Source organism: Myxine glutinosa, chromosome 9, assembly GCF_964187855.1.
Source record: "Myxine glutinosa chromosome 9, kmMyxGlut1.1, whole genome shotgun sequence".
NCBI lineage: Eukaryota > Metazoa > Chordata > Myxini > Myxiniformes > Myxinidae > Myxine > Myxine glutinosa.
The window spans coordinates 126,174,929-126,184,315 of record NC_136269.1 but is presented as its reverse complement, the minus strand read 5'-3'; the positions used below and the strand labels follow the sequence as shown (position 1 = coordinate 126,184,315).

Sequence of the window (9,387 nt, the reverse complement as noted above, 5' to 3'; positions counted from 1 at the left end):
ACAGCTGCCGATTACTTTATCATGGTCACTATTTATTGTACGAAAAACAGATTGATATCGAGGATTTAAACAAGGGAAAAAGAGCGACAACCAACAAATTAAATGCACACATTATAGAAAAGGCCAAATCTATTAGTGAAATAACAAAACTCTTATTTATGCCTAACAATAGAAAAGAAAATGTTTAAAGATAAACGAGGGACGGTATGGATCTTGAAAAAGTCCTCTTTATTGAAGTAATATTTGAGTGGTCTGAAGGTGTGTTTAATAAATAATTAGCTCGGTTGGTTCTCATGTTTGTTTTCCTCCTCGTTTTGTTTCTTCAATAAAAGTTAAACAATATACTACAGTATTATTGTGCAATTTATCTTGATTGAAGTAGGCTCTTAAAAATTAATTACTAACAATAATTTCTGGAGAATGTTCCATTAACCAATCAGCTTGCTATCGCTTGCCAAGCCAGCCGTTCCTTAGCGACCGTTTCAACGGAGTGCTTGATTGAGTGTTTAAACCACTTGGCGAGCGCTCTATGAGCTGATTTGTAATGGAACACACGCCTGGTGTCATCCCTGAAGATGCAAGGACAATATGTCGCTGAAAAAACAAGGATATTGAAACAACAACAACAAGAAGCATTTCCGGTTTGGGATTTGAATTGCGGTGAAAGCCGTTAGCCGTTTTTATGCCACTTTGGTTGGGAAAACTACCCGGTAGATGGCGGCCTTTTATTAACACTACTAAGACACATCGTGGTTATTATTGGGACGTTTCAATCTGTTGTACGTGTTTGTTTATACAGAGTTTCCTTGTCCTGTCTCATACAGCTTGTCCAGCGCTGTGATTGACCGACGTTTGTGGCGTTTGGAGACTTCCTGGTCCACATTTACCGTCACTGTTGGTGTCACACAGGCTCTCCGGTAACGAACAACAGTTCAAGGTGCGACTTGCAATGCGGGACCCCACCCACACACACACACACACACACACACACACACACACACACACACACACACACACACACACACACACACACACACATACACATATTGTCGAGATCCCGGCTGTGAAATGTTTCCCAGCACGGAATACGGACGTTAATGTCTGGGCTTCAAGTAGTCCACGGAGTGGACAGAGAGAACTCAATAAACACAATTGTGTTTTAATCGGCCTTCTAGGGGTAAGGCACGATGCTTTATTGGCTCGATCACAAAAACCATAAATGGTAACAGAATGGAATACACTGCACAAGGCCTGCAGGAACTGTCGGCCCCAGAAGCTCCAAACAGGACGCAGGCAAGATCACTCGCGGTTCCAATCGACGATCTCCGGGACTCGGAGGGTAACAGAGTGGAATACACCGCACAAGGCCTGCAGGAACGGTCGGCCAGCAGCTCCAACACGACGCAGGCAATATCTGACTCACGGTTCCAATCCACGAGATCCGGGAATCACTCGTTCTCTTCCGGAGTTACTCACTCGTAAAATACAGAACGGTAAACGATCAGCCCAACGCGGCTGTCGTGAAGATTAAGGGAAATCCCTTTATCTATTTCCCACTCGGAGCCTTCCAGTCGCGTCCGTTGCATAAGATGGCGACCGCGCTCTCTTACCCTCCACCAATCACGTGCCGAATCGCCTCCCGATCGCGTGAGGCTCCAAGGAGGCCACGTCACGCGGTGGGCGGGGCACCAAATCTGGGTGAGAACAGGTGGTTTCACCGGTGGTTTCTCACAGTCCTCCCCCCCTAAGTAAAAACCCCGTCGAATAGACGGCGTTTTTAAAACCAGTATTTGTAGTAGGTGCAAATCACATGGCAAGATGATGGCGGTAATCGCTAACAGGCAATTAACGCAATTAACAATTATTAACACTTATTAACAACAATAACGCAACAACGCAACGCAATAGCGCAACAATAACGCAATTATTAACGCACAGGCAATTAACAGGCATTAACAGGTTAACAATGAACCAGTTTGGTTTTTTTTTTTTTCACACACAAATTTTAACACCATACACCACATTAATATCTACCCTACAAGAGTTACACTTCACACAAAGCACAATAGAGAGGCAAGGGGGCCAAACTCAAGTTGGGGGAAGCGTTGACAGGAAGGAAACGGGCCGAGACTTAGAGCGGCGGGTACTCCTCCGGTGTCGAGAACAACAGTCATATGCGTAATGACCCCTTTCACCGCACTGGTAACATCGATCGTTCGGGTCGAAAGGCCTGCGGACCAAAGGGCATCTGAAACGAGGCCGCCGCGACATGCCATTCGACATCTCGACGCACACACGCGATCCGCAAATTAACGTTCCATCAAGGGCTCTGACCGAATCTTCAGCATCTCGTGGCTCTTCAAACTCAACAACTGCAAATCCAGGTGGGTTTCGAGCAACCCATACGTTGCGGAGTGGTCCGTAATGTTCGAAGACCCTCCCTAGCTCGGCTTTCGCTGCTCCATTGCCCAGGTTTCCCACATATACCTTAGCATTAGCGTTCCTGCTGAATCGCGACATGGCGGGAGCGGTCCCTGAGGAGCACGGCACCTGAGGGTGGCTTGACGGGAGGCTCGGGTGGACTTCAGCTGACGCAACGTCACCGTCGGGAACTGGAGTCGAGGCGCTAGGCTCCTCGGGCCAGAGTGAAGATATGTCTGACTCCGCCACTCTCTCCGCCTGTTTACTCTGGGATCTAGTGACCCCCCCACAGGTCAGAGTCAATGACTCCTCCATGGCATCATTGCCAATCAGCAAGGAGACCCCGGGTATCGGGTAGTAGGGTACCACCACACAGGTCACTGGACCCTTAAAAATGTCACTCCGGACCTCGAGGAGGGCAAGGGGATACCGGCCAAGAACCCGGTCAATGCCCCGAAGGAGGGTATACTCGCCGGTATAACGCATCTGAGAGGCCGGAACTACCCCCGCCCGGAGAACACACCGTGTCGCCCCAGTATCCCGAAGGTATTGGGCCTCAAACTTCAGCCTCGAATCAGGGCCACCCACTAAGGCTGTCCCTGAATAATCCTGGTACAGTGGATGAATGGAATTAGCCTCGGTGGCAGTGACCTCGGTCACCGATGCCACCGTCGTGTGCGAGGGCCCGGCGGATGAGCTCCACTGATCTCCCTCCGACTTAACAGGAGGGTTGCCTCGGTAGGCCGGACTAGCGGGATTAGAGAAGCAGCGGTTTTCACCGTGCCCCACGCGTTTGCAGAAATCGCACCAGGGCCCTGCCCTGGTCTGCGGCTCGCGACCGCCACCAGTGGAGGGCATCGGAGAACCCCTCCCCTCGATCCAGCCGCCGGGCCGACGGGGGGCGGTCTTGATCGCAGACTCCTCCGTCTTACGACGCGACTGCGTGACTTGCAGCATTTTGCACGCCAAAACATGTTTATCAATAAGGTTGACGCAGTCTGCCAAGGAAACAGTGTCTTTGTCGACAAGAAACAATGCTAAGTCAGGCGGAAGCTGTTGATCGATACGGTAACGCACCAGGAGTTCCGCAACCGCTTGAGGTAACTCCACCTTGCTCCCCTTGAACCATCTCTGCAGCTGTTCCAACAAGGCCCGCGAATGTTCCTCATAGGTTTGACTGGACTGACGAGTCCAGCTGAAAAAATTTCTCCTATAAATACACGCGGACACCGCATAGGCGTTCAAAATCTCGGCCTTCAATGCCCTGTATTTGTTTGCGTCCTCGGTTGCCATCCTCGCATATACCTCCCTCGCCTTCTCAGATAGATGGCTCACAAGATGGCCGACCCACAAGCTCTCATCAATGCCACCGGCAGCCAACAACTTCTCCGCCTTCTCCAGATACGCTTCTGGCTTCGTGTCTCCCGTCCAGTCCGGCAAACGAACATGAACAGTTTCCGGGACTCTTGCAGCAGACCCCTCTGCCCGCGGTCGTTCAGTCAACATTCGCAACTCATGCTCTCTGACGCGTTCAGCTTCTGCTGCTGCCGCACGCTCTCTCTCTCTCTCACGCTCTCTCTCTGCTGCCGCAGCACGCTCTGCCTCTGCTGCTGCCGCACGCTCTCTCTCTCTCTCACGCTCTCTCTCTGCTGCCGCACGCTCTGCCTCTGCCCTGTCATTCTCCCTGTTATACATGTCAAGTTGTTGAACCGGAGTCAGCCCGGTCCAGAAGGGCGAACGCATGCATTTAGTCATGATGGAATCGCTTCCTAACATCTCGGGTTGAGTGACCGGGTCAAGGCTGCTTGCGTCGCTCACATCGCCACCCACGTGACTGTCAACATGATCAGGTTGAACTCTCACTTCTCTGGTCGACATAGCTTGGCTACGAGTTATCATAAGACAAGGCACAAAACACAACGCTCAAACACAACGCTCTGTTGGGGAAATACGACACGAACTACACAATATCACCCGCACATCAAATTGCCAATGAGAAAAATACCACGTACAAATACTCACGTTTTTTTTTTTTTTTGTCGGTTGTTTGGAGGGATCCGAGGCTCACTTATTCTGCAGTGAAGCACCACCCAAGACAGCGTCCTACGGCGAGAAAGTTCCTCCAAGACGGCGTCCGCTGGTGAGAAGATGCAGAGAAGATGCAGATGCCGAATTCCCGTCTCAATTCGAATGTCTCTCACTTGAAGGATCCTAGGACGAGCAACCCATTTGTCGAGATCCCGGCTGTGAAATGGTTCCCAGCACGGAATACGGACGTTAATGTCCGGGCTTCAAGTAGTCCACGGAGTGGACAGAGAGAACTCAATAAACACAATTGTGTTTTAATCGGCCTTCTAGGGGTAAGGCACGATGCTTTATTGGCTCGATCACAAAAACCATAAATGGTAACAGAATGGAATACACTGCACAAGGCCTGCAGGAACGGTCGGCCAGCAGCTCCAACACGACGCAGGCAATATCTGACTCACGGTTCCAATCCACGAGATCCGGGAATCACTCGTTCTCTTCCGGAGTTACTCACTCGTAAAATACAGAACGGTAAACGATCAGCCCAACGCGGCTGTCGTGAAGATTAAGGGAAATCCCTTTATCTATTTCCCACTCGGAGCCTTCCAGTCGCGTCCGTTGCATAAGATGGCGACCGCGCTCTCTTACCCTCCACCAATCACGTGCCGAATCGCCTCCCGATCGCGTGAGGCTCCAAGGAGGCCACGTCACGCGGTGGGCGGGGCACCAAATCTGGGTGAGAACAGGTGGTTTCACCGGTGGTTTCTCACAATATACATATACACACACATACACGCATACATATACATACACGCATACACATACACGCACGCATACACACACATGCACGCATACACATATACACACACATACATGCATACATATACATACACGCATACATATACATACACATATACACACACATACACACACGCATACACACACACACACACACACACACACACACACACACGCCACCCCCACCCTCCTCCTCCCCTACCCACCCTCCTCCTCCCCTACCTCTTAATACCTACGCACAGGTTGACCCGATTCTCTCCATCCTCTCTTCGTTCATCCTCTTATTGCCACCACCGTGGCCATTTCTGCTATAACATAACGAAACACCTTTCTTATTCGCTTGCTCCACTTGCCGAGTGGTACGGTTGGAAAGCGGTTGATACGGAACGGCTGTTTGGAAAGCGATAGCAAGCTGCTTGCCAACGGAACACACCCCTCGTGTTTTGCAGGCTGGGCGACGCATCAATTTGTTTGACATCACATCGGACGTTAAACTGGGTGTTCCGTCTGCTCATGTGATCTGTTGGGATGAAAGATTTCCTCCCCGAGGTGTCTTTTATGAAGAGTAGGCAAGTCATCGCCGGCACCCTAAACAAGTTACAAATTTCTACTCTGACCTGCATGTGGCACTGCAGTCTGCAACAGCGGCCACGTGCTGCATACGAAAGAAGAAGAAGAAGGAGTCGCACAACTGAATCCATCTTTGGTGGCGGAGGGAATAAAGAGAAATAACTTAAGTGTAAAATTTTTGTTCATGGGTAAAAAATGAGTTGCAGGGGGAAAGGGCGGTTACCCTGAGTATTGCCAACATGTATGCAAATTTCTTTAGATCGTGTAAAAATTGTAAGTCGATTTCCTCCCTCTTCCCTCTCCCCCTGGCATAGTTTGTGCGCGTTCCTTGTGCCCATGGCCCGACCGTGGGTACGACCAACACTTACGCAAAATGTGGTGATCAGCCCAGCCCTGTTTTTTTGTATAATTTTCAAACCTACAAAGAACAACAAACAAACAAACAGAGAATCTGCTTATTTAATAATAGTAGGATAACTTGTGGAGGAGGGTTAGTTTACCAGAAGTGACTGTTGAGCAGGCTCGTGTGATCCTGAATGGTGCTCGTGGATTGTTTCCGATTTGCCGATGATTGTGACTAATCTCGGTCACTTTTATCATGACTTTCCATTCCACAACCACGAGCTTCCCTTGGATGGAATAATTTCAGATACTTATGCATCACAGAGGTATTTGACATGTAAGACAACTTCTTGCTGCAGAGCACGCATCAAACTTGCTACGGATTTAAAATCTCGCTCGGTTTTTCGGGATTCTTTTCAAATCCAAAGAAGCTCCAGATCATGCTCGATGACGCACCTGCTTTTCGAAGCAGATTCTTCTTTCCAAGGATGTCCCCCATGTCCATTCCTACTTCCTAGTTTTTTTTCACACAGGGAAAAAGCCAATGCCGTCACCTGTCATGATCCAACCCTGAAACATGGTAATGCTCCTGGGAAAGAAAATAAGTGAAAGTTGCTTCAAATTAATCCAAACATCTGGAAAATTTGTAAAAAAAAATTCAATTTTATATTTAAAAAACGAGAACAATGTGACTGTGTCGCCAATATGCCTCCACATAGTCCCACAACGGGTAGATGCCATCACTCTGCATAAATATGGGTAGGGGATCACATTTGTGAAGTTTTGTGTTGATCGGATAAGGTTTGTTTTTCTATCCAAGATGGCTGCCAAACCATGTGACCTAAGACGTCATTTTCAAACTATATGCAGCAGTGCTGTTAGATGACATTTTAAAAAATTTGCATCGATAGGGTGAGCGGTTTCAGAGATATAATTATTTAATATTTTCCTTCAATCCAATATGGCTGCCAAACCATCTGACCTATGATGTCATAAATTTAATATTTCAATACAAATGGGTCATTGATCATGTGCATGCAATTTCAGATTTTTAGGATAAGGAATTTGATTGAAACATTTTTGGCTGGTATACCACTTCACCTATGATGTCACCATTATCATGCTTTTGTTCCTCATTGGAAGTACTTGACAATGTGCCAAGTTTCAAATTTTTCCATTTAGCAGTTTCTGAGAAATAATTTTTTAATTATTTGCTTTTAATCCAAGATGGCTGCCATACCATGTGACCTATGACATCACAATTATCATAAAAACATTCTGCCTGGGTGTCACTCCTACCCTGAAAGTTTCGTCTCAATCGGACATATGGTTGCTGAGAAAAACGAGGTTAAGCCCGTACGGACAGACGTACGTACAGACGGAAGGACGTACGGACAACCGGAAAACATAATGCCTCCGGCGACTTTGTCGGTGGAGGCATAAAAATTGACCCAGAGTTCCGATATGGCAAAAAAACGCTCCTCAATTGCTCTGGACTCTTTTCATTTGCTGTTAAGAAATATGATGACTTTTTTGGAATTTCACAATTCTTTATACAGATATAATAGGCTAATGCTGTCTGTTGGATCTCGGAAGGAGAAGTCTGACACACGTGCACACAGTTCGTGAGTACACGTGTGCTCATTTTAGAATGACAGGAGGAATTTTTGATATGATTTTCTGAAACGACGAACGGATTCTCGATGGACGAAGTGATATAAGGCTTAGTAGGAATCAACTCCGGAGACTTGGAACTGTTACAGGCGGGTAATCGGCTCTGTAGAATTTAAGGTTCGATTCCCGGTTCCGATGGAGGCAATCCATTTCAACCGGGTAATCGATTCTTTTTCCCAGGCCGAGTACGCAAGTACTGTATTTATTTATTTATTTATTTTATCCCGAGGAGTGGAAGATGGCGAATCCTGCTCCTTGCTACAAACTTGCGTCGGTTTCAGAATTGTGGGCTCGGAAATACGTCGAGCTCATGAGCAAGGCCGACCGACTTATGAGTCATAATCGGGGCTTATATAAGGCATACATGCACACGTGGTTACCCAATTGAGACCCAAACACATGAAATGGACACAGAAGCACAGATGAAGTTTGATGCTGGAGAGACGTTTGACTCTCTGGCATCCTTAGCTTTGGAGATATAATTTGTCTGAGCAGAAAGAATCACATCCGTCTGTGGAGACAGCCAGGACTGGAATAGTAATCTTACTATTAATTCACCAAATGTCCGTCTGTCTGTCTGTCTGTCTGTCTGTCTGTCTGTCTGTCCGTTCGCAGGTACCGCAAAAACGCCTGAACCGATCGCAACAAAATTTTGGGTGGGTAATCCTGGGAACCCCTGGAGTAACAACAACAACAACATGCATTTTAAGGCCATTTTCCCTGCTAGAGTGGGGGTTAGCCTTGCGGTCCCCATGACAATCTTCTCCATTTTGCCCTATTTTCTGCATCTCTCCTTGTTAACCCCCTTGCCCACATTTCTTCTTCCATCATATTTAGCCAAGTCTTTCTCAGTCTTCCCCGTCCTCTACTTCCTTCTACATTCATTTCCATCACTCTTCTCAACCAGTCACTTTCATCCTTCCTCAACACATGACCAAACCATCTCAACCTGTTCCTCTTCACAGCATCAATCACAGGCTCTATTCCCATCATCTTTCGCAATTCATCATTTGTCTTCCTCTCTCTCAACGATACTCCGCACATCCACCGAACCATTCGCATTTCCACCCTTTCCAGCCTTCGTTGCTGCTCTACATTCATGACCCATGTCTCGTTCCCATAAGTCATAACACTTCTCACACATGCAGCATACACCTTTCCCTTTAGCTTCAACGACACTCCCCTCCTCATCAGCACGCCACTCAGTTTCCGAAATGTCTTCCATGCACATCTCACTCCAGCAACTGTTGCCGAGTCTGATCCACCTTCTCCATTCAGCATGTCTGCAGCAAAATGTTTTCACACCTTCCAGCTTCACGCCGTCTCCAAGATCCAACTCAACATTTCCTCCATCTGCAGCTCCCTCTGTGCACACCTTTTTTTTTTTTTTTTTTTTTTTTTTTTTTTGGATACAAGATCGAGGCTCGTGAAAGAGCGAACATTAATCACACAGAAAGACAAACCGACACATAAAACATATAACATCGGGAGCGGTAGACAAGATGGGGAGAGAGGGGGAAGGACACAAACACAACATTTGAGAGCAGGGACCGA

At 47.6% G+C, this 9,387-nt stretch overlaps 1 protein-coding gene across 1 annotated transcript in view; it reads left to right on the top strand.

Moving 5' to 3' along the window:
• Window positions 1-629: 629 nt before the first annotated feature.
• FAM161A (FAM161 centrosomal protein A) overlaps window positions 630-9,387 on the top strand; it is a 29,920-nt gene continuing 21,162 nt past the window's right edge. Inside the window, exons 1-2 of the mRNA XM_078784887.1 lie at window positions 630-710; window positions 825-937. The gene's annotated coding sequence lies outside the window, so the exon portion shown is untranslated. The remainder of the gene's footprint in view (window positions 711-824; window positions 938-9,387) is intronic.